Consider the following 26,344-nt stretch of genomic DNA (forward strand, 5'->3'; position numbering starts at 1 on the left):
TTTGTTGGGGAGGTTTTATGTGTACGCTCAAACATGGATATTGCTCCTGAAAGTGAGACGCTGGTAACAATAGAAAATCAAGTATGATGTGGCAGGTGCAATGCAAGTAATCCATCTCCTTTGCTGTTATACCATAAAATGTCTCGGAGACTCAAGTTACTGTTCAGAATTCAGACTGGGTAAGTGCTAAATGAAAGCTGTCACCATCAGATGGCTGTTCAGTGATCTCTGTCCTATTCTTAGTGGACAGGTGTCAATATCATACAAGTCACTAATTCACTCAGCAATAATTAGCACTGCTGTTGATCTCAACAGAAAGGACACGGAATGAATACGCTATGCAGAGCGCATTACTCTCTCATCTCTAAGAAACTGGTCCCTGGAGAATAGGGTTGGGACACACTTGTGGACTAGTATGTTAGAAATTTCCACTACTATTTCCCATGCTATATCTAATCTGAGGATAATTAGGGGATGTCAGTCTCCAGAACTGACATTTTACCATCCCTAAAATTCCATTCGAGTTTTTTTTAAAAGCAACTCTTACAGATTGTTTGATGGGAAATTAGATTAACTTTCCTCTTGCCCATCCCCTTTCAGACTCAACCTACCACAGGTAACCTGAAGGGTTAACAGGGGCTTTTCTTATCAGTCACTGTTATTTTTTACTTGGCTGCCTGCTGTCTTTGGGACTGAATTGGACAAAGGTTAAATTGGAGGTTTATTCAAAACCTCTGGTGAAATTCCAATCTCTCTTGCTCACTTTCTTTGTGCTATCAAAATGCAACTGATTAGTTTATGTTCAGAAAGCACTTTATATTTTCAAAGCATAACCTGTAATGCATTATTATTAGAGTCTTAAAAGTAATCAGTCCAGTTAAGCATTCAGCAGTATTTTTGCAGGCGTGTTGCTGAAATGGAGGTCAGAGGTGCCTTATCTCCATATGCTCCAACCTGGCTGGTGCCAAGTTTCTGTCTGCCAATATCCTTAATTTCAATACTAGTATGTTTCCACAACCCTGACTTGTTTCCAGTGTCAAGAGGTTATTCTTGGCCTCATCATCAGACTTTTTTTCTTTCCATAACTACAAAGATAAGAGAAAACATTCCCTTTGTCCATAAAATTCAGAACAAGTCCTTAAAAGTTATTGGTTGCTCCTGAGCAGCAGGGCCTAGGAATAAAGAGCCTGCAGTTGCCTTCATCCCTGGAGTTAATGGGAATTATGGGTGATGACTAAGTGGCCAAGAAAAAGTTCAAAGGTCAGAACTGGGTGGGTGGTTTTTATTAGAAACATCTGTAGCAGCGGTTTATGTTCTAGGAAGTGTATGTGGGGGGGTTGTTTTGAATATTAAGATTAAAGGGAATAGTGTGTAATGGTTGGAGCAGAGGGCTATGGAGCCAGGATTTCTGGGTTTCTAGTACAGTACAAGTTCTGCCACTGACTCTCCTTGAGAAAGTCTTGTATAGTGACACTTTCAAAAGTAGCCACTGATTTTTGGGGTACTAAAATTGAGACAGTGTGGTTCTCTCCCCTCACAATCTTTAACATATTTATCTTCACAACATTCCTGTGAGGCAAGGAAGTGCTATTGTCCCCATTTTATAGACTGGGCATACTCTCTCTGTATCTAAGTGACTAGAGTAGGAAGTATGTGGCAGGACTAGGGAGACCAGATGCCCCAATTTTACAGGGACAATCCTGATTTTGGGGGCTTTGTCTTATATAGGTGCCTATTACTCCCCATCCTGTCCTGTTTTTCACACTTGCTATCTGGCCAGCCTAGGCAGGACAGGAAACTGAATCCATGTCTCTTATGATCTTGGCCAACATACTAGACACTATACCATCCTTTCTCCCCACTTTGTTGAAGAGAGCTTTGAAAAAGCCTGTGAGAGCAGCAATATACCAGCCAGGGAGCAGGTGCTCTAGAGATAGAGTAAAAAATAGATGGGCATTCCCTGCTTTGCTCTTTGGCAGCTGTAGCCCAGCCCATTCTGAAAGGCTCCATTTCTTGCTTTGTACAGAGGAATATTTTCTCTATTTTTTTATTGTTTTTCTAAGGCTGAGGAAGCTACTAAGTCCCTGTGGTTGCAATAACAACCACCAGAAACACTAGAAGAGATGTCATCTCAAACAGTAGATCATCATCTACAGCAGCTGCAATGGGGGGGAAAGTTTTATTTGCTCTAAAACAAATTAACTATAGCCTTGTTTAAATTCAACTGTCTGTAGGCTGGGGAAATGTTGAATACAAAGCTAGTGTAACAAGTGACAAGGCACAAAGCCTGCCCTCTGACCTCTCTACTAAATGCTTGGGGCCCGATTCTCCTTTACACCCCTGTATACTATCAGAACAGTGTAACTAAAAGGGCCTTAATGTAAAGGAGAATCAGGAAGAGAGTCAAGAGAAAATCTGAAGGCATGTCTGCACTGCAAACACTGTGTGCAGGCTAACCTACCTGAGCTAGTTTGAATCCAGTTAAGTGGATAATAGCAGTGAAGACAATGAAATGTGAGCTTCAGAATAGGATAGTGAGCAGAATACAAAACTGGGGTCCATGCTGAGCTTGTACATGTGTTAACGTTTGTAAAATCCTTTGAGAAACTTAACTGAGGGATGCTCGAAAAGTCCAAAAGTATTTATCATGTTTTTGTTTTAATAATAACTCTTCCAGCTGCATGTTGGCCTACTATCTCCCAGTCTTTAATGCATAACAAGGCCTAAAACCAATGTGCTGTGATTATTGGTTTTGCAATTAAACACTTTAAATTTGACTGCTTTTTGAGTTGTATCAGGAGCCTCTCTTTGTCAAAATACACTGCTGTAAACCAGCATTAAACCGATGGAAGTCAATGAATTTACACCAGTGTAACTGAAATCAGAATCTGGGCCTCATTTAAAATATATTCTGTTTTCTTTAGATTATTAGGACTCAGATTTAAAAAAATAATCTTATTTCCTGTTCATTTTTCTTGTTTCACTCTTTATGATTTTCTTGGCTTGGCCAATACAATTAGTTTGATCATTCCCTCTCTTGTTTCTTTCAGTCTTGGCACATGCAGTTGTGTCTCAGCTGGACACACCAGGGAAAGGATGAAATGAAAACAAAATAGTGAAAAGATTTCCTTTCATGTATGGTGCAAAAATCTAACTTTGGAGAAAAGAGGACCCCTTTAAAAAGTAAAACTTCTGATCAGGTTCCAGATCTCACTGCATTTAACCCTTGTTGTGCATTTTGACTGTGCAGTAATGAACCCTTGGCATGTAACTAGGTATAATGGCCCTGATCACCGTACGTTAGTGTGATGGGGTGTCCATCCCACACAAGGCAGAATCAGCTTGTTAGGAACATTAACATGATAGGCTGCACCTGAAGGAGAGCCAGGGTCTGAAAGACTAATTGAAGATGAAGTCCAGCTGGGCAGGGGCAGACTGAGCTTGAATAAAGCCTGCAAGCTGAGACCAGAAGGGCTGTAAGGGAGATAGTTTACAGTTTCTCCCTGGGAAAAGGGAGGTGTGTTTGGGGCGGCAGTGACTTGCAAGAAGCCAGAGAAAAGAGTAGTCTACAGTTACTCCCAAGGAGGAAGGCATTTGGGTTGGTAACCCCAGAGGAGGGGCTAGAAAATGGACCGGGGAAGAAGGAAGGGAAGTATGAATAGGGGCCGGGAGCATACAGGCTACACATAGGGTTGTTAGACATAGGGCCTGTGGGCTAGAACCTGGAATAATGGGTGGGCCTGGGTTCCCCTACTAGCCACTGGAGAAGTTGCAAGGAGCTGGCCTTGGAGCAGAAGTCTGTCTGGAATGGCTTGTGGACAACAGATCCAGTGGGACTTTCCTACCCTGGAAGAGGAGGTCTCTAGTAACTTGCCCAGAGGGCTGAGTCATGAAGAGGGAGCATTCTAAGCCTGAGAGGGGAAGGGGGGCACAGTGTGAGGAAGGGGGCATCAGACCTGAGTGGCTGGGTCTGGGGATTAGCTCCTCAAAAAGGTGCTCCAGCAGTGAGTAAATCCTGTAACAGACTAACAAGGGAAAAGAAATATCATTTATATTTAAATTGTTTGGCAAACCTTTATCAATTTTTAATTAGATATTTTACCCTCAGTTTAAAATTTTCTTGAGGAGTAGTCTGGGAGTACATTAAATTGCTGTATCGCAAGATCCATCACTGTTTTTAATTCAGTTAAAGGCTTCTTAAAAGCTTGTTTCTATTGTAGAAATCCCTACAGCTCATCATTTGAGTTTAGGTCAAATGTAGCTCCCTCTGTTCTCAGAGTAAAGCACTGTGGATGGAATGGTGTATGAAATAAAACTTGGTAGAATTATCAAATGTACATCTGTACCACAACCTAGAGTGCTTTATCTTATTGCTGTAGGGTATTCTGAGGTCAAGTGGTATGTCTACTTTTTTAAAGGGCATAATCAAATCATGAACACTTATGCTTATACCAGCTAAAATATTATAGGCTAATAATATCATGCATCATATGAGTTGATGTCTCCTGGGGAAAGGTGTGAATCCCCTTATGTTGGTCCATTATTAGGTGGACATAGTAGAATTCTCAGTAATAATGCAGAAAAAGCAGCTGTGTTCAATAAATCTGTTCTGTATTGGGGAAGTAAAGTACAGCTGTAATTATATCAAATGATGCCTTTTTTAAAAGTAGTAATACAGAAGGATATTGATTGGAAGCTACTAAAATTAGACATTTTTTAAATCAGCAGTCTCAGATAACTTGCATCCAAAAGTTTTAAAAGAGCTGGCCAAGAAGCTCACTGAACTGTTAATATTGGGGGGGGGGGGATTTCCCCTAAAAAACAACCCTTGGAATAATGGGAAATTCCATAAAATGGGAGGAAAGCTAATATTGCACCAATAGTAAATGGGACAATAGGCCAGACCTGGATCCCAGACAAAATAATGGAGTGGTTTATAGGGGACTCTATTAATCAAAAATTAAAGGATAGTAATATGTGTAATGCCAGTCAACATAAGTTTGTGGGCAATAGATCCTGTCTAACTTGATATTTTGAGACCTTAAATTTGGTTAGAGGTAGTAGAGTTGATCTAATATATTTAGACTGGGTAACAGGTTTAAAAAAAAAAAACTAGAATGATACAAAATCACCATGGCACATATTAGATGGATTAAACTAACTGAAAGTTCCAAACTACAAAAGGGAAGCGGTGAGTAGGTGTGTATTTGGTAGGGTCTCCCAGATGTTTGTTCTTGGCCCTATACAATTTAATATTGAGTCATAATTTAAGGACAGCAGGGACAACTAGATATCTACTCTACCCTCTTGTATATCCCAGACCACTGCACCCATAAACTAAGCCCAACTGAAAAGATCAGTTTCACAGCCTGCAGGAGTGCCGCGGACAGAAAATAGGCAGGACTGAGATTCATTAATGGCTGAGGCCCCCACAATGGCAGGGAAATGACTAAGGGACACGTACACAGATGATCTTGACAATTGAGTTGCACCCCTGTGCTGCAGAGGAAGGTAAATAAAGCCCAAAGTCACTGCTAGTCTGACCTGGGGAAAAATTCCTTCTCAATCCTACACAGGGCAACCAGTTAGACCCTGAGCATGTGAGCAAGAACCAACCAGCCAGCCACAGCCACAACCTGACACAGAGAGTCCTCAGAGCCCTGGCCCACTCTACCCAATGTCCCATCTCCAACTATGGCCATCCCTGATGCTTCAGAGGAAGGAGATTTAACACAAAATACGTTGATAGTGGGGACTCCCTTCCTGAACATTGGAGGTGGCCAACTGAAGTGCTGATGTATGAGCTTTTAGGAATATAAGACATAAACCAGAAGTGATCTTCAGGGCTGCTGAGCTCTGCCCCCATCAATGACCTGATTTAAAATATAGTCATTACTGTTGGAGGAGTGATAAATAATGAAGAGGACAGGTTACTGATAGAAAGCAACCTGGATCACCTGGTAAGCTGGGCACAAGCAAACAATATTTATTTTAATATGATCAAATGTAAAATTATAAATCTCGGAACAAAAAATTCAGGCCATACTTATGAGGTGGGGGGAAACTATCATGGGAAGTACAGATTCTGCAGAAGCCTTGGGGTTCATTGTGGATAATCAGATGAACATTAGCTTCCAGTGAGATGCTGTGGCCTAAAAAGGCTAATGTGATCTTTAGATGTATAAATGGGAACATTAAGAGTAAGGAGGTTTTATTACCTCTGTATCTGGCACTGGTGCAACCACTGCTGGAATATTGTGTCCAGTTCTGGTGTCAACAATTCGAGAAGGATGTTAATAAATGGGAGAGGGCTCAGAGAAGAGCCACAAAAATGAATAAAAGATTGGAAACCCTGTTTTATAGAGATTAAACTCAAAGTTCAGTCAACTTAGTTTAACAAAGAGGCTTTTAAGGGGTGACTTGATCAGTTTATAAATACCTATATGGGGAACAGAAATTTGATAACAGGCTCTTCAGTCTAGTAGATGAAGATATAACATGATCCAATGACTGGAAGCCGAAGCTAGACATATTCAGACTGGAAATTGGGCATAATTTAACAGTGAGGATAATTTCCCCATTGGAACAACTTATCAAGGGGTCTCCATCAGTGGCAACTTTTAAATCAAATTTGGATTTCCCCCCCGTCCCTCCTCCCCACCCCAGAAGATATGCTCTATCTCAAAAGGCATTATTTGGTGGAAGTTCTGTGGCCTGTTATACAGGAGGTCAGACTAGATGATCACATTGGTCCCTTCTTGTCTTAGGGAAGGGTTCATAGAATCTATCTACTGCTTTTCAGGACTGTAATTAAGGGTTTATCTTTTTTCTGAAGCATCAAGTGTCATGAACTTCCAGAAACAGTAGTTATTGAACTTACTTATCTAATGGTCTTATTTATTATCACAAAGCTCTTGTTCCTAAGCGGAGTGTGTGTGCGCATTTTTCATGCAACTGGCCAGGAATTCTTATGCATACAGCTTCCACTAATATTCTGCAAAATGCATTTACAGAAACTCATTACTTTTCTGAAGGCTAAAGAAATCACACAACCATCTCCCTTTTCAAACTGCCAGGAGATAAGCAATGAAGAATGCTATCTTCAAGTGCAAGAATAAGACAGGCCCTGGCACTTTGGGGAAATCTGGATCCAAACTTTGCTGTATGGCAACATCTCTAGTAAACTTTAGAACACTGGCAGATATGACTTTTAAATGGCATCTTTACATTGCCTTGTGTGGTGGGAGCAATGTATTGATAAGGGGGAACAGGGTGAAATAGTAATTATCACAGCTGGTCACTCACTGGTTTGACAGAATATTGCAGCCGAGAGTGAGTTATAAAGAAACTACATCTTTAAGGAGGCTTGACATTAGATATGGTTGGTTTGTGTTCCTCTAAGTTATGCTGTTCAGCTGTCCCCAGAAGCAGACTTCTGAAGCTCAGCTTTCTCCATTGCTGGTTGTTGTGTTTTGATTTTCAACTCCCTCCTCTGAAAATCAGAAAAGAGGTGTATCAGGTGGGGAACCCCACAACTGAGACACACAAAATTAATGTGCTATTCTGGAAACTTGGCTGCAACTAGTGCCCATGCAAAAGTGGCAGATGCTTTAACCAGCTCCAGTGAGCCAGTGTTCCCAGAAGACCCACTTCAAGAAGGTGCATCTTAAATATAAAGAATCTTTAGTTAAGTCTCCTCATTGGCATGTTCCTTGTGCTCTTCTGTAGCTGTAGAGGTCACCCTATATAATAACTTAGCAGAAGAAGAGAGTGAGGTGGCAGTACAAGAACACAAGTAACATTTCCTATTAGTTGGGAAGAGCCTGTTTTCCATTAAATATAATACTTTGTCCTTCTTTAGCTCTTCTATGTGAGGAAACTTCCAAAGCACTTTCCATACTCTAATGAATTCAGCCTCACACCATATCTTTGAGGAGTATGTCTACTATTATCTCTATTTTACAAGCTGGGAAAGGGAGGAGGCTAAGCAACTTGTCCTAGGCCACCCAGGAGGCCTGATTATGTTCTCACTTATTCTAGTATAAAACAGTAGTAACTCCACTGGGCCATATTCTGATCTCGTAAGAGTATAAATCTGGAATAACTGCTGAAATCAATGGAGTTACAACAGCTTTGCACCCACATATCCCAGTGCTGAAAGTAGACCATTGGCATTGCTCCATATTTATACCAGTGTAACTGAAATCAGATGTAGCCCAGGAAAACTGTGGCAGAGCTGCTAATTTAATCCATATCATCTGATTCCCAGTCCTATGCTCTGTTAGTATAAACATCCTGTTCTTTCTTCTGGAAAGGAGAGGTAGTGTGTTTATTTTTTGCAGAAGTAAAACTACAGAACCTTTGTAAGCTTTTTTTAAAAAGCTTATATACGAGAGTTCAAAATAGTAAGTGGACAATGAGTCGATTTCCTTCATCTGAATGTGCAGGCCTTCAGTTTCTCAAATGAATTCTCCCCAATAGCTCCAATTTACTGCCCTTTTCAAGCAGAGAAGGGCAATGGTATCCCAAAGGTGCTCTGTAAGGAAATAAGGAAGCAGCCCACATATCAGATGAAACCAATGAGACAATTATCCACATTCATCAAAATCACCACGAGTCACGCGGAGGAGTGCAGTGGAGATATTTTATATTCATGGCAGAGAAAAATGGGTAAACGCTGCTAAATGTGAAACTTGATTCCCTTTCTTCTGTTCAATCTTTTTTAATTTAGTCTGGTCGTCTGATTTATTTTCATATGTGATAAGACAAAGGATTCTTCCAATCCCATCATTTTATTACTTCCATCTACGGTGCCTGGAGAATCAACTGATTTTACACAGGGAAAAAACAAAACAAATGAGTATAAGTGTAATTCACCCCTGAGATCTTTTTCCAGCCATTGGAGATACAACTTACCATAACTGCCACAGAAAGAGGTGAAGCTAAATTATTTGTATTGTCAAAACCCTTGATATTGAAGGAAAAAAGCAGCAATCTTGCATGCAAATCTGTTTCATACCATACAAAAGGTTTTTACTGCTTGCTTCTATATCATAATAAATAATAATTTATAATAATATAATATATAATAATAATATAATAATAATTGCTATCAAGGTTCCTTACCCACTCTGAACTCTAGGGTACAGATGCGGGGACCTGCATGAAAACTTCCTAAGCTTACTTTTACCAGCTTAGGTTAAAACTTCCCCAAGGTACAAACTATTTTACCTTTTGCCTTTGGACTTTCGCTGCCACCACCAAACGTCTAACTGGGTTTATTATTGCAAAGAGAAGTTTGGAAAAAAAAGTCTTTTCTCCCCCAAAATCCTCACCAAAACCTTGCACCCCCCTTCCTGAGAAATCCTCACCAATTTGTATAGGTGACCACAGACCCAAACCCTTGGATCTTAAGAAAAATGAAAAAAGAATTATTTTAATAGAAGTGAAAAAAAAATCACCTCTGTAAAATCAGGATGGTAAATACCTTACAGGGTAATTAGATTCAAAACATAGAGAATCCCTCTAGCCAAAACCTTAAGTTACAAAAAGACACAAAGACAGGAATATCCATTCCATTCAGTACAGCTTATTTTCTCAGCCATTTAAAAAAATCATAATCTAACGCATATCTAGCTAGATTACTTACTAAATTCTGAGACTCCATTCCTGTTCTGTCCCTGGCAAAAGCATCGCACAGACAGACCCAGACCCTTTGTTTCTTCCCCCCCTCCAGCTTTTGAAAGTATTTTGTCTCCTCATTGGTCATTTTGGTCAGGTGCCAGTGAGGTTATCCTAGCTTCTTAACCCTTTACAGGTGAAAGGGCTTTTCCTCTGGCCAGGAAGAATTTTAAAGGTGTTTACCCTTCCCTTTATATTTATGATAATTGCTCTACAATATAAGCAACCAAAGGACAGACAGGAGTTGAAGAGGAATCAAAAGGGAATTTTTACCCTTGGATATTGGTTTGAGGGGAATCCTAAAAAGCTACTAATGTATGAGAAACACAGTATCATTCCTAATTGTCTGGGGCAGAGGGCAAATCACCATATGTTTCTTAAACCATTTAGTGCAAGGTACACTACTAGACTGTCGCCTTTTACCTCTGGAGACCTGGATATAAATATGAGCTAGATAATACGTGAAATAAGTTTAGTGGTCTAATTCTAGTTCAGAACATGAGTTCAATGGGACTGTTCACATGAGAAGGTGAGCATAATTTGGTTCATATGTGTTATGCTTTTGACTTCTTCCCTCTGAAGCTAAATATAACAATCTGTCTGGGTGTAAATCAGCCTCCCCCCTACCCTATGTCTACTGTCAGTTACTGGATAATAGAGAAAATGTCATTACTCGTTTCCTTAGCTCACCTAAGTACTGATTGCCATCACCTTGTTTTCTGAAGTTCTCACAAAGTACTACATGTGATATATCCCAGAATGTGGCCACATCATCCTACCATTCTGACTGGTTTTATGTTGCAACAGCACTCCACCAGTAGTTCCAGCTTTTTAGCGTGTTTTTTTTTTTTCAGTTATGGTGAGTTTTTATGTGTCAGTGGCTGGGGAGTAGGGGAAGAGGGAGTAGAGAGAGAGATTCAGCATAGCCACCTGGTGTCACCTGCCAGGGTAGGGATGTGCCAGTTCTGGCTCAGTCTGAGTTTATTAGTATCATTATTTAAAAGGCTCAGCAGATTGAAAGGGTCACTTGAAGTTAAGTATCTGAAGGCAATGAGAGGAAAAAAAACAGGATTTAATATTGCACACTCATTTAATTCATTTAATAAACAAAATCAGCAAGATAGCAATTTTGTTGATCTAGCTGGCACAGCAGAAGCTTAGAGGACAAATAAGAGATATAAATGCCTCAAACAGGATTTGTGAGAAGCCAATATGGGATTTATCCATAGCATCAGTAGCTTGCTAGAGATAAGGAGAGAAGGTTAGTCTAGTTAATAGGAGTCTTTAACCAGTAGCCATGTGGGAAACAAACTTATTTTAGCTTGCTTTGCATCTCCTGTATGTGACTTTCAACGCCGCGTGAGCTGAATACAATGACTAAAGTATTTTCCTCTGCTGTTCCTCATTAAGCTGCCCTCATCTGCTTTCTTGCATTTCTGCAGACAGTGCTGTGTGCTTAATCTAATGCCACATCCTATTTCAATCAGGTTTGGAGAGTTTAATTCACTATGGTCTGGAACTTGCTCCTTGATGGGCTGAAGCTGTGTTTAACACAAGGGAAATTGCTTGCTTCTGTTGTTTCTCAGCTGAGAGTTTCACACTTGTAGCTCTTGCTCTTACATTCTCATGGTTCATCTCTGGGCAACAAAAGGGCCAACCGAATTTTTAGTGTGACTGTGATCTCCATTGGCACAGGTATTTACAACATCTTCAAAAGTGCTCAATAAAGTTCAAAAGACTAATCCTCAGTCTAGCTTCATTTCAGAGGGGAATTTGAGGGAAAAAGAACATGCCTTGCTCCGGACCACAGAGAGAGAGTTAGTATCAGAACCATGATTAGATTTCATTGGTTCTTGAACCTGACTCTCTGGTTTGTGCTTATTCCACATACCAGAGTTCACCAATAGACTTCATCAGAAGAAGTGCAAAGGGAAAAGAATAGAGCACTGGTTGTGTAAATGCCTGCTCTGAATCTACCAACAGCACTAAGACTGTCTCAAGGATTACGCAATTGCAATAAAAGAAGCTGTTTATTCCTCCACCATCACAGCCACAAAATCACATCCAGCAGAGCTGGTCCACACAGTGAGCCAGCCAATCAATATGAGCAGCATAATCCAAACATCAGACCAAAGCACCAACTGCTGGGAAAAGCTCTCATCCTACTTTGCAGAAGAGAGCAACCCAATAAGAGCAGACCTAAACAAATAGTTCTACTTATGTCTCAATCATCTAAAGTGCTGGAACTCAAGTGCTAATGCTTTAGTATCCTGAGACAAACCTATGAATGATGTTTTTTGTAAAAAGAAAAGGAGTACTTGTGGCACCTTAGAGACTAACAAATTTATTTGAGCATAAGCTTTCGTGAGCTACAGCTCACTTCATCGGATACATCCGATGAAGTGAGCTGTAGCTCACAAAAACTTATACTCAGATAAATTTCTTAGTCTCTAAGGTGCCACAAGTACTCCTTTTCTTTTTGCAAATACAGACTAACACGGCTGTTACTCTGAAACCCGTTTTTTGTAAGTACAAGCTATTGGTACCTGTGGAAATGTAGTCCTAATCTATAAATCCTTACTCATGCACGATTGCATGATCTCACCTACCCTGTTCTCTGGGCCAGAGGCTGGGTTTTTTTACTTGTCTGCACCTTTATAAAGCAATGTACCAAGCATAATAAACCTAAATTGTGGTTCCAAGGTGCTACTGTGATATAAATAATTTCAGTGGGAGTTTGCCTGAATACAGAATCAGTGAAAATCTGAGCCCAGATTAGGACGAACTCCTTTACAGTGAATAAATTGGCAGTAGAATTAGATTTGCAAATGCAGTTGTCAAGATAATAGGCCAATAATAAGACATATAAGATGGAAGTGGGTCATCTTTCGTATGGCATTTGAAAAGCAACAGGCTGGGATTATAACTGAATTTTAAGACTCAAAAATCACTCTCATGCTTCTGGGGATAGCTAGGTGGATCCTCCTTGTACCACCACTGTAAGTGTGAATGGGCCAATTGCCCATGATGTGTCACATATGGAAGTGGGTGTAAAGCAAGGAGGAGACCAGTGGCCCACTTTGGTCATGATTTCTCTGATTTTTTTCAGATGCTGCTATGATGGAAGCATATAAACACACAGACTGATTCAGAACAATGGAAATCTATTTCATTGTCTGCCTGAATATATTTGAAAAAATTAAGTAATTTTTGCAGGCGGAAAAAATTTCCATTTCACACACCAATAACCTCACAAAGTGGTGACCAGAATAGCTCTCTCAGGTGCTACTGTAAATGCCTCTGTCTTCATGCTTTCATGTCTTAGTAGTTAGATTTAATTTCCACTCCCCACACTCACTGCAGGCTTTGATCCCACTTTATCATGTGATGTCTTGTAATTTTAGTCTCTGAGCCAACTTCCAGGTGACCAATTACTACTGAGAGTCCGCAGGTTTTGGCAGCTGCTGTGACCATCTTTCAGCTCCTATTCATTGGTCATCTCAATTTATGGTGGGAATTTAGTCCAAGTTAAGTTTAAAATGCAATAAAAAGTTATATTTATCCTAAATGAAATGTACCTGCAATTTCTCTAACTACTACATCGTTTACACCAATAAAAGACTGGAAATAATTATGTACAGGACACACTCGCCAGCATTTTACTTTCTTGTGCTATAAATAAGCCCCGATGAACTGTAAGTCATAATAAAAAAGGCAGTGTGTATTACTTTTATATTGTATACTGTATTTCAAGAGATGCTGCAAGTTTATATAAAAGCCATTCATCTGCAAGGGGGAAAGCTCATTACACCAGTGACATATGAGTTATACAATATCTCATGAAGGGGAAACCTCCATGCATATATCAAAAAGAAACTTCCTTTCTAGTATCTCTCTAAAGAGTGATGCTTAGCTGTGTTTCTTTGGAGAGAAATCTTGTTTCATTCCTATCAGTCTCACAGCCTGATCCTGTCAGTCACTCATCACTCTCTTTTAATGTAAAAAATAATGGCCAGCAATTACATAATAGGTTTCATCTATAGATCTAAAAGCACTTTACAAAGACAAGGAAGCATCTTTATTCATCCCATTTTACAGATGAGGAAATGGAGGCTCAGAAAATTAAATGCCTTCAGAGTTAATCAAGTAATGTTCATGCCAAATGAATGTTCCAAGTAAAAGTCACAGGGCTGTTGAAATGGGGCTTTATAGTAAAGCTAGTTATGGTCTTAGCTGTTGAGAGGGTACTATCTCTGCATGACGAATAATAGCTTCTTTAATGTCTATCCTGAATCCCCCACTACAACAGTGTTTCTCTTATTCATGTAATAATACCCCCTCCCCATTGGGATATCAGCAAGGTTGGAACCAGAGCGGTAATAGGCTGTAATCCTCAAATGGGCAAACTGAAAGCCAACTGGAGGGTGCAGCATGTTCTTTGCCAGTCTACTACATTCAGTCTGGTTCTGTGGGGACATGTTGGTCTGAATCCATCTTGTCTGAGCTAGTAACTCGCTGATCTATTTTATTTTTTGCTGTGATCTCAGGAAAAAATTTTGCTGTAGACTGATGGTTCTGTTAGTAGGGGACTGATTATATACCACTTTCTTTGCAGCTTCTTTTACTTGCCTGATGCTCAAATCCTATTTAAATAGTTTTCCTCTATTAGTCAGCCCTCTAGTCACATCTCTATAATGCTTTATTTACAAGTGAAACTCTTTAGAAGTCTGGGCTGTGGATATATATATAGCTGCAACATGATTAGTTCAGCTGACAGTGAGAATTTAGTCAACCCATTAGTACAGTAGGTGTAAACCATAAATATAGCGTACCCATGAATATAGGGCCTGTGACAGGGGCTTTAAAAACAAACAAACTGCCCCTACAAATGCTGTCAAGATTGCAGAGGAAGGCAACTGCTTTGTTACCTAGGCAATTGGGCTTCTTTAGATTTTAGGAAAGTTCTAGTGAGCAAATGGCCACAGCTCACTGAGGGCAAGGAATGTAAAAAGCAACAACAGTGGAAGGAGGTGGCTAGAACTAGGGAGGCTGAAGGCTAGGCAGAGGGACCACAAGGTTGTTCTGTTTCATCCCTACCTCTTGGCTGTTTTGAAGCCTTTCATCCCTTTGAGTTTAGGATCTGGGCTGCTGGAAGCCTTTTTCCTTGTGGAGGGCGAGGGGAACTTAATGTAGTCAAGTGCTCCTTAGCTGCAGCTCAGGACCTGGATCCCATGCTCCAGGAACAAGTAAGCCAACTACTGCCTCCAAGCCGTATAGAAGATGTTTCACTCTTTAGGATGTTTGCATGCTACGTTGAACCTATGAGCCAAATTGAATCTATGGACTTCACTGGAGCTCTACCAATTTACACTGATCAAGGATTTGGCTCTGTTTTCCCGAGGGAAAGGATGGAAGTTGACCAACTCATTTAAATGTAGACTGGAAAAGCATTGAGCATATGGTCCTGTGTCTTTCCCCTTCCTGTCTATCTAATAGTCATTTAACAACCCTCCTACCTACTCCCCACACAAGATCTGGAATAAACATGATTTTGCAAACCATCACATTGTTCACTCTATGGGATGTTACAGCCCTTTCCCCACCCCTGTGTCTCTTGTTTACTTAGATTTGGGGGCAAGAAATGCCTCACTGTGTGTGTAGTTTTTATATATTGTGTGTGGCTTGCACAATGAGGCCCCAATCTTGGTTTGTCTTTAGCTACTACCATAATCACAATACTATAGTGAACACAACTGCACTGGCAATAAGAAAGGGTGGAGAGGGACAGTCCTTTTGAGCTTTCTTTTTCCATCTCTTATGTCTATGATTCTTATCCTGTGCTGAGTAACTCACTAAAACTGAGATTTCCCTCTTCTCTGGTGTATAATAGACTGGATCCCTACCACCTAAAGGGATATTTGGAGTGAAACATTGTTTGGTTTTCAATCTTGATTGGTGACATGGCAATGTATTTTACAATGATAAACCTTTGGGAAAGTTTAACCAGGTGTAGAACCTATGGAAATACCTTTCTGTCCTACCTCCTAGCAAGACACAGCCAAATAAATACATCAGAGGGTGCAACTAAAACATAAATAGGCTCCTAGGTATTCAACTCTTCCTGCTCCTTTCCTCAAATTGTGCCACTGTTGACAGGTAGATGAGTCTCCAAAGTGCTGGAGAAATGGCTCTGCTTGTTAGTTGTCTTGTGAATTGCCCCTTTTGTTTGTTTACACCCAAGCAATTCTTAGGAAGAATAGTAAATAAAATATTAAGAAATGGTGACAATTTTTGCTCATCTAAACTTGAAGTTCACTTAAGGCCATGTATAAAATACCCAGGGAAATGAAAACAGGAGTCAGTGTTATTCTTTAGCTTTCAGGATAAGTCACCCACATTCATCTGGGGAAATCTGAGGTTTTGCCTCATGAATATGTGAATATAGTGGTATATGGGAGATGAAGGGATTGTGGAAAGTAAGGTGCCTGAGGTACAAATCAGAACAGAGAATTTACCAGTAGTAAAATACATTGCTCATCTTATTTTAAAACTCTCCTAAGGATTTATCTCAACCTATCTCAGTGGTTCTCTAACTTTTGTACTGGTGACCCCTTTCACGTAGCAAGCCTCTGAGTGCAACCCCCCTTATAAATGAAAAACACTTTTTAATATATTTAACACCATTATAAATCCTGGAGGCAAAATGGGGTTTGGGGTGGAGGCTGACAGCTCGTGACTCCTCATTTAATAACCTCGTGACCCTCTGAGGGGTCCTGACCCCAGTTTGAGAACTCTTGACCTATCTTGTGTAAATCTTGCAAGAAATCTGCACCCTGAATATATGTCACAGTTCGGGGCAACTACACTTGTATTGCTCCTCCATAGTCCACCAACTCCTGGCTCCTCACCAGTCATGTCTCTTGGGCAGAGATGCACATCTCTCTCTCTCCTGACCAGGATTTTTCCAGGCTGCATAGTTCCCTGCTTACATTTTTAATTCCCCAACAAATCACAGTGCGTAAGCAAGCTTGCTTTGCCTTCTCCTTAGAGGCTGTAAGCAGTGTAATTGCCCACAGTTACATGATCACACAGCCCTTTTCTAATCAATTACATTTATTCTTAAGATAAAAGTATTAAAGAGAAAACATATTAGAACAAATAAAAGAACCTGCATGCTAATACCCTTTCCAAAGATCACCCTAACTCCACCAAGGACTCTGGCAGTCCTTCAGTCCCCACATAGGGGTATTTCTGTGGTTACAAGTTCATAACACTTTTTCCTCAGAACAAGAATGCCTATGAATTTGTGAGTCACTCCGTTATACACTTTGGGTCTTTGATCTGCAGAAACCATGAATATATAATCAGTCAGCCAATGGGTTTCTCCTCAAGGAGTAGCTTGAAAAGGTTGGGTCTGGCAGTGGGGAATTTGTATTCCCTTCCTCCCAAGTATTTCCTAGGAAACCCACTCAAATTAAAATCTTCAGTTTGGTCTGGCTCATTGTTTAACAAGAGTTCTTTGAAATTCATAACACTTCCCAGGCTTTACATAATCATCTCTCCCCACTTCTTTACACACAATCCCACAAGAATACATAAACATTTGCCTTTTAAATACAATGGACTCCTAAAATATTTAAACTTAATTCAATAAGGTTTGTCCAGGATATGGCAGGAAATTGCCATATCTGTCACACTGAGGCTTGGCATCTTACACAGAAGTAAACTTCTGAAAATCAGAAGGACCTAAGTATGGAGTTGGGTGCTGAATTTAGAGACTCATACATGAAAACGCTGGTGTCAGTAGCACAATGGAACTTACAAACACAGTCTTTCAAAACATGGTGTCTTCAATGTCATTGATAGAATACTGCAGGAAGGAGCCATTCCTGTTTTGAGGTGGTTGAAATTTTTGTAGCGCTGTTTTTTCCATTGAAAAATGGCAATTTTTAATTAACACGTTTGCAAAACTCACTTTTTCAAAAAATTATTTTGTTGTTGGCAATATCATCAATATGGTCACTGAAATGTTTTGATAACTTTCCATGTAGTCTTCCATTTTTAAAAATTTCAATTAAAAATGTCAGTTAAAAAAGTAATTAAATGGGTCCTTGTGAATGGAAAAAAATTGCAATATAAAAAAAAGTTTTCTGGGTTTTTTTTGTTTGTTTCCCCTTCCCTCGGCGAGCTCTATTCATGATGTCTCAGAGAAGATTTTAACTGCTGTGTGGCATAAGGAAATGAAACCCCCATAGAAACAACAAATATTTTCCTATAATGCTTCTACACTAACAAGTGGGTCGGGGGAGGGGGTTGGTTCTCCCGCTTATTAACAGGTGAGTCGCATCATATGCACATTTAACTTATGCGAATTCAACTATACACGCTCGGCAAAAAAAAAGAAAAATAACAATATACCTGTAAATAGTGCGGGCAATTTCGCCCACCATTCCACTCAGTGAGCATATGCCCCAGAGTGAGCTTGAGATGGGAGATGTGAATCTGCTGTTCCCTCAGTCGGTCTCGGTTCCCGCGTGCCTCTCATAGTGTGAGCATCTAGCCGCGCTGAGTGCGATTCTAGTGTTTAAAGATACTGTACGTATTTTTCATACAACAGGGCCCCTAAACACAAGCCAACTACTTTATCTAGTGCTCAGCCAAAGAAACAGTGATCTGTTCCAACGGTGGAGGAAAAACTGGCTGAGCTGGACTTATTGAGAGACGGTATGTCAGTCTCCAACGTGGCACGTAAATATGGCCTCAACGAATCTAGCATCTGTGCCATCAAGATTCAAAAGTGAGAAATTCGTCAAGCCTTGGCAACAAATTCTCCAATAACTGCTAAGGTGACGAGCCAGGTATGTGATAAGACTGTAGTGAAGACTGAAAAGGCATTAAACTTATGGCTGGAAGACATTAACCGTAAACATGTGCCTATCGATGGCAACACATTGCGAGAAACAGCTCTTAGCCTCTATGCGCTGTTCAAACCTCCCGCTGAAGAGGGACAGCCTTCTGATGAGAAGGAATTCAAAGCCAGCCAAGGTTGGCTTAACAGTTTTAGGAACCACTTCAACCTCAGGAATGTGCAGACTACTGGTGAAGCTGCATCTGCCAATGAAGAGGCAGCAAAAGCCTACCCCGAGCAAATAAAGAAAATCATAGAAAAAAAGAGCTATCTTCTGGAACAAGTTTTTAATGCTGACGAGACTGGGCTCTTCTGGAAAAAAATGCCCAACCGCACTTACACTTCGAAATCAGAAAGACAAGCCCCTGGCTTCAAAGCAGCTAAAGACTATGTGACTGCGTTGTTTTGTGGCAATGCGGCTGGGCATTTAATAAAGCCGGGCTTGCTCTACAGGGCTGCAAATCCCCATGTCCTAAAAGGCAAGAACAAAAATCTCCTGCCTGTGTTCTGGCAATCAAATAAAAAGGCTTGGGTGATGGCAGCATTATTTCTGGATTGGTTCCACAAGTGTTTCATTCCGGAGGTCAAGCGGTACCTCGAAGAGAAAGGACTTGACTTTAAAGTGTTGCTGATCATAGACAATGCTCCTGGTCACCCTGCGGCACTCCAGTTTGCACATAACAACATTGAAGTCATCTTTCTGCCCTCACAATACCACCTCCATCCTCCAACCTCTCGACCAAGGCATGATTCACTGTTTCAAGGCCACATACACGAGGCTTACGTTCTCACAGATACGTAGCACTATGGATACTGATCCCAATCTTAAAGTGATGGAGTGTTGGAAGTCCTTCAACATTGCCGGTTGCATCACTTATATTAAACAGGCAATGGATGCAATCAGGCCTGAAACAGTCAATGCATGTTGGCGAAACCTATGGAAATAATGTGTAAATGATTTTAAGGGTTTCCCGACCATTGACAAAGAAGTGAAATGCATTGTTCAGGTGGCCAGGCAAGTGGGTGGTGGTGGCTTTGTTGACATCCTTGAGGAAGAAATTGAAGAATTAATTGAAAGCCATTGAGAAACATTGACTAATGAAGAGTTAGAGGAACTGATAAAATCATCTTCAGAAGACGAAGATGATGACGATGAACAGGAACAGCCAGCAAGTTGAAATCTTCATAAATTTGCTGAAGTGTTCCAAGCAGCGAAACACTTGAATGATTTAATTTCTGAATACAAAGCCTCAAAATCACACATAGTATTATGGACGAGTTGAGACCATATCAAGAAATGTTTGAGCAGCTCAAGAGACAACAGCGACGGTTGCCGATCACCATATTTTTCAAGGAAAAACAACCAGCAGCAGATGAGCCTACGCAATCAACTTCTCAAGCTGAACCAGAGCCAACCACTTCGTCTACAACTCGCTCTCCACCACCCAAGCTCTCCGTCACCTCCGTCTCCTGGATCGACATCAAGGCCTGACAACCCCCTGTAATTACCCGCTGTAATTAAAAATACAGTACTGTAAAATTATATTTTGTATATGTACTCTTTATTATATACTGTACATTACTGTATACATTATACATGTATACATATTACTGTATAGGGTTGTATACACAAAACCATACACTGTACTTTATGGGTAATTTAAGGGATTTTCAAGGGTAATTTTGACGAAACGCGATTTTCACTTTACGCGCTGACTTACGCGCTAACCCCCACGTAAGATGCCACTCCACTGTATCTGTTTCGGATCTGATTGCTTCAAATAACTGTGGGGAAACTCAAACACCTTTAGCTATGACCTACTCATGTCTCATAAGCAAAGCAGACTTGGACTTGATCAGTGCTGGGATGAGAGCCTCCTGGAGAACAGTCAAGTGCTGTAGTTAGCAGTGAGGTAATTCATTAAGTACCACCCGTCTTCTTTCTGAATTATTCCTCTACTAATATTCCGGGACAGCGTTTGAAGTGCTGTTGCTGTAGGAATTGTCTTTCAGATGAGACATAAAACCACGTTTCTGATTATTCATGTCGATTAAAGATCCCCAGATACTTTTTCACAAGAGTAGAGCTGTTAACTCAGACATCCTGGCTGAATTCGAGCTTCAGCAATTACACACTGTTTATCAGGACTTCATCTGTATTCAATTCAATTTTGTTCACTTCAAGAGAGATTTGTCCCTTTACAGAGGGCCAGCACAAGGTCTATAGCGTGTTTTGAGGATGTGCATGGTGCATAAGCTTTGTGCTAGCAGCACAAGCATGCGTTTCACCTTTCCTGTCCAAAGCTGTCAAATATCTGGTGCAACCCACTTCAGTGGCAGGTGAATGATTCCTTTAATACAGAGTGTACAGTCATTTAGTACATTTTCCTCCAGTGATCCAAGGCACTTTATAAATATAAGATTATTGCTGTCTTCTCTGCTTTTACCTATCAAGTGTTTGTAGCATTCTGTGCATGCTCCAGAAGATTCAGATTAATTTCATGGGACTAAAGTCTATACTTTTACTGTCTGGTCCCATTGGAAATAAGAGCATTAGAAATTGCTGCAGCTCCAGCTCTGGAATCAGCTGATAGAAGGCCTGACTCAACGCTGTGTTACTCTGGTTTTATGCTGGTGTAGCACCTTTGATTTCCATGTAATTACATGGGCATGAAACTGGAGTCACACACTGATGAATCAGGTCCCTTGGTTGTAGGACAAAATAATTAAATGTAATAGGAGTTGTAGCCTCTAAATGAAGATATATGGCATTTTGGAATAAGAATGGCTTATAGTGATTACACATTCAATAACAAACACGTCGCTGTCTACTCAGCTATTGCTTTAGTTGTATTGATTTTTTTTAAAAAGAACACTTGTAATTTTACAAGAATTTTCATTTTTCTTGGTGCTTCCTAATGATTTATAATCCAATAGAAAATGTCCCTGCATTGGATGGCCCTAATCCTGCAACTAGATCTGAACACGGAGTTCGTTGCACCTCCATGGAGCCCTAAGGTTTCCCAAGCAAATCCAGTTGCAGGATCGAGACTTTTATGTTTTTGTGACATATTGATTTTTTTTCTTATCAAAGTTCCTAAATATATATTAAGCATATGTACAACGAATATGCCCATTTCTAGAAAGAGCAGCACCAAAAGCATGTATTAAACACATGCTTAAGTGCCATTGATTTCACTTGATTTAAGCGCTTGCTTTAAGTTAAACGTGCTCAAGTGCCATTCCTGGATAGGGATTTATTTCTGAACTGGAGTCTCCGCTGGAAGCAGAAGGCTACAATGTTTAGAAGACTTTGGTGAGAATGAAAAGCAAAGTTTTTTGCTGTCCAGGAGCCCCCACCCACACCCCATGGGCATGGGCTAAATAAGTCTTTTCAGGACACAAAGTTTAATTACAGTATATTGAATAACCTCTTAAAGGGTACATGTTTGGACACTTTTCTGGAATCACTAGGGCATAAAACGAAGGACACAGCAGTGTAGGATGGCTACAGCTATTGGACCACCCCCCCCCCCCCCCCGCAGAGTTGAAAGAGAAAAAGGAAACAGTTCCTTTTGTTATTCGGAAAGAGGAAACTTTGCCTTCTCTGTCTCATGTCAGTTGTTAGATTGTCACTGGGTGGCACTCACTTGCAAATTCATTGATTTGTACAAATAAATGAACAGTAACAATTAATTACACACTCCATGAGTACAACTCTGTGGGAAGGCAGAAACTGTGCAGACTTGCACAGCCTCCTATCCCTGCTGTGTGATCAGGAACCTCATTAACATGCCATGCAATTTCTGTCTATTCCCTCTAGCTATCATTTTTTCTTGCTCTTCTGATTATAAAAACAGAACCTGGCTGTGTTTGGTGGAGTCAGCTAGCAGTCTGAATGCACATAGCCTTGAGGAAAGGGAGGAGCTGGTAACACCAAATTTGGCCTATGGAGAATTCCTGTACTTGCCACATAAAATACCTTAATCCCCATCAAAAGACCTCATGGTAGGTGCTGTGTATGGTGAGCTCTAACATGAACTAATGAAGCTGCAAAGTGTTATGTTTAGCACAGCAAGGGGAATAGGCTGATCATTAGGGCCAGAGTTTTGAAAGCTATTTATGCACCTAACTCCCCTTTTATTCTCTGAGGAGAGTGCTTGCCTTCTGTCTAGTCCGCTTTCAAAGAGGGGCACTATGCAGGGACTTGGCACCTGGGGCTAAATTACAGGGCTTGCAGGCGTGACTAAGTGTTGGGTGAGCAGCTGGGATTTTCAGAATCTACATGGGAATGCACATAAAGAGTTTAGAGCCTGAAAAGTAGGCAAGGGTGGGTCACATTACATGTAACTCATTAGAATCAGGTTCAGGCGAGTTCAAGATCTGTCCCTATTGGGTTCTGTAGTCACAAAAGAGGCATCAGTCAGGTCAGGTGAGAGATACCGGCATGAATGCAGACAGTCAGAAGGGGCTAGCTTACTGGATAGGCATGGCTGAGCAGTAAGTTAAGCAGCAGCTAGAGAGACAGGGCTGGGGTTGGCAGGCTGTGGGGAACTTGACTTTCTTCACCAAGCATCCATAGTTCTCACTGATTTTAGTGGAAGCTTTGGGTATTTAGGACTTTGAATATCTGGCAACTTAACAGGGTCCCTAAATATGGATTTTGGTGTTTCATGTTGGAAATCCAGGCTTGAAAACTTTGCCATATGTTTTTTATATTAGTTTTTAAACCACTTTGGGATTCTTCAGCTGTCATGTGAATATCAGAGTGTATATTTTCCAAAGGGACTAGTAATTGTGGATGCCTTTATATCAGGGACCTAACTTGAGATCACTTTAAAGGGGCCTAGTATTCAGAAAGTGCTGAGCACTGGCCCTCTGAAGATCAGGCCCTTTTAAGGTGTTCCAAGTTGGTCACCCAAAATCACTAGTTATTGCTGACAATGTAAGCCCTTCTATTTAATTATAATTGTTGTTTCTTACTAAAGTTAGCCTTATAGGAAAATATACACTGCAGCATTTTTCTGAAACACCGAACTTCCAGGAGTACATTTGGTATTTGAGGTAAATACTGTAGCATACTATAGTGTTCACTGAGGACATGGTGTTCACTGATCTGGAAAAAGCCTCTGACCAAGTTCCAAAGGAAGTCACCTGTTGGTATATGAGGGCGAAAATTGTATCAGAACTTTGTGTGGCTTGTTTAAGACATTATTAGTCAGAACTTCTAGTGGTGAAACAGATGAACTATTGGTAAAGGTAGGAGTGCATCAGGGATCAGCACTGAGCCCTTTTTTGTTTCTCCTCTTCTTGGATAGCCTCACAAGAAACATACAGAAGGAGGTCCCCTTGCAGTATATTGTTTGAAGACGATACCCTTCTATGTAGTGAGGCAAAAGATAGTCTAGAAGAGGATCTTGATAAATGAGTTGAAATACTCCATGCATCTGAAGAAGTGGGGTTTTTACCCACGAAAACTTATGCTGAAATAAATCTGTTAGTCCTTAAGGTCCACCAGACTTCTTGTTGTTTCTGTTTACTTGCAATCCTTCCTGTGAGTCAGGCTGGGAAGAATGAAGGCTTGGGGTCTCACAGGACATGTGACCATGTCACCTGGTACTGGAATCTATCTTAAACCTGGTGCTTTCCTATTGAGAAGGAGGAGTGGGGATCTAGAGAGACAAAAGATTCCCGCCTGGTGCCAAAGCTATATAAGGGGGTGGAAGAGAACAAAGGGGATTCCAGTCATGAGAAATCCCCTAGTTACCACCTGAGCTGGAGCTAACAAGAACTGTACTGGGCAAAGGATTGGGCCCAGACTAGGAAGGAGTCCAGTCTGTGAAAGAAGCTTATTGGAACATCTCTGAGGGTGAGATTTTATCTGTGTTCAGTTTCTTAATGTATTAGGCTTAGATTTGCATGTTTTGTTTCATTTTGCTTGGTAACTTACTTTGTTTTGTCTGCTATTACTTGGAACCACTTAAATCCTACTTTTTATACTTAATAAAATCACTTTTTGCTTATTAGTCACTAACTCTGGGTTCAATAACACTTGGGGGAGCAAACAGTTGTGCATCTCTCTCTCTCAGTTATAGAGGGTGGACAGTTTATGAGTTTACCCTGTATAAGCTTTATACAGAGTAAAACGGATTTATTTGAGGTTTGGATCCCATTGGGAACTGGGTGTCTAGGTGCTACAGACAGGAGCACTTAAGCTGTTTTCAGTTAAAGCCTGCAGCTTTGGGGGACGTGGTTCAGACCTGGGTCTGTGTTTGCAGCAGGCTAGTGTGTCTGGCTTAACAAGGCAGGGTACTGAAGTCCCAACCTGGCAGGGAAAATGGACTCAGAGGTAGTCTCAGCATATCAGGTGGCAGTCCCAAGGGGGTCTCTGTGACCAAACCTGTGACATCCAGAATCTGGGGAAATGGGGGATGAAATTAGATTAGGATAATACATGTCTGGCTCAAATGGAGAAAGATAAGTGCTGTAATATGTGACAGGAAGATACTAGTAAGATTAAAAGGGAAAATCTATAAAACAGTAGTGTGTCCTGTTTTAATGTATGGTGTTGGGCAACAAAGAAGAAACATGAGTAAATGATCTATTCCACAGAAACCCAAATGTTGAGATGAAGCAAGAAAGACCAGCTGAGGAATGTGTATGTTAGACATGCTCAAAGTAACACCTATAACTGAAAGAAAAGAAGAAAAAAAAGGAATGCTGGCTCAGATGGCTTGGTTATGTAAAGCACAGTCCTGACAGCTATGTGGGTAATAGAGTACAATAGACGCAGATTGAAGTAAAAAAAATAAAGAGGCTGACCCAAGAAAAAGTGGTGGAATATCATAAAGGAAGATGTTAATATGTGGTATGAGAGAATATGACATTGAACAGAGCTGTTTGGAGGGAGAGGACTCATAGACCAGACCCCAGTTGATGGGATTAACACAAGGAATAAGATTACTATAGCATAATGCAGTATTTGTAAGAGGTTGCATTTGTCTTTTCCCTATTTTCTGTCAAAAGTAGAAAACAAAAATAAAGTGCTGGCACTTAGTGGCAGTATTTTCCCCTATAATAAATGACTTTGTTTGTATTCAATTCATCCTCTTTATCCCTGATATCTTTTACCTATAGTATTTGTTGTGCTTAAAGCCCAAATAGAACATTCATGAGAAGATTCATCTATAACGCTCTTCAGTCAATAGAAGTGTTTTCCCTTCCCATTACCTACCACAGCACTGACATTTTATTGCACGCTGAAATAGCAGACAACAAGGGGAAAGACTGAGTAATTTTATTCCCACGTCTAAACATCAAATAATGATAACTCTTTGCAAAAATACAAGTAATTGCTGCCGCATCCAAGAGCGCCACTGTTCATCAAGGGGAGAGTATTCAGGAGATGAAAAACAGGGAACTGAATAACAGCCAGTCATGTTACAGCTCTGTTGAAATGCCAGGACTCGCATATGTCCTTTCTTTCCGTTAATGTTTTTATCTGATGGTGGTTAGGTGTCACATTTATATACCTAAGTGTTTATATCTCTCCTACCTCCTGGTAGTATGTGAGAATTTCACAAATATTCATGAGTTTAGCCTCCAACACCCTTGTGAGATAGGGAAATATCATCCTCATTTTACAAATGGAGAACTGAGGCATAGGAAGATCAAGTGATTTGTCCAGCATCACACAGTGACTCTGTTGCCCAACAAAGATCTGAGCATTGGTCCACTTCTTTAACCACTGAATTA

Source organism: Caretta caretta, chromosome 6 (genome assembly GCF_965140235.1).
Source record: "Caretta caretta isolate rCarCar2 chromosome 6, rCarCar1.hap1, whole genome shotgun sequence".
In the NCBI taxonomy this organism is placed as follows: Eukaryota; Metazoa; Chordata; order Testudines; family Cheloniidae; genus Caretta; species Caretta caretta.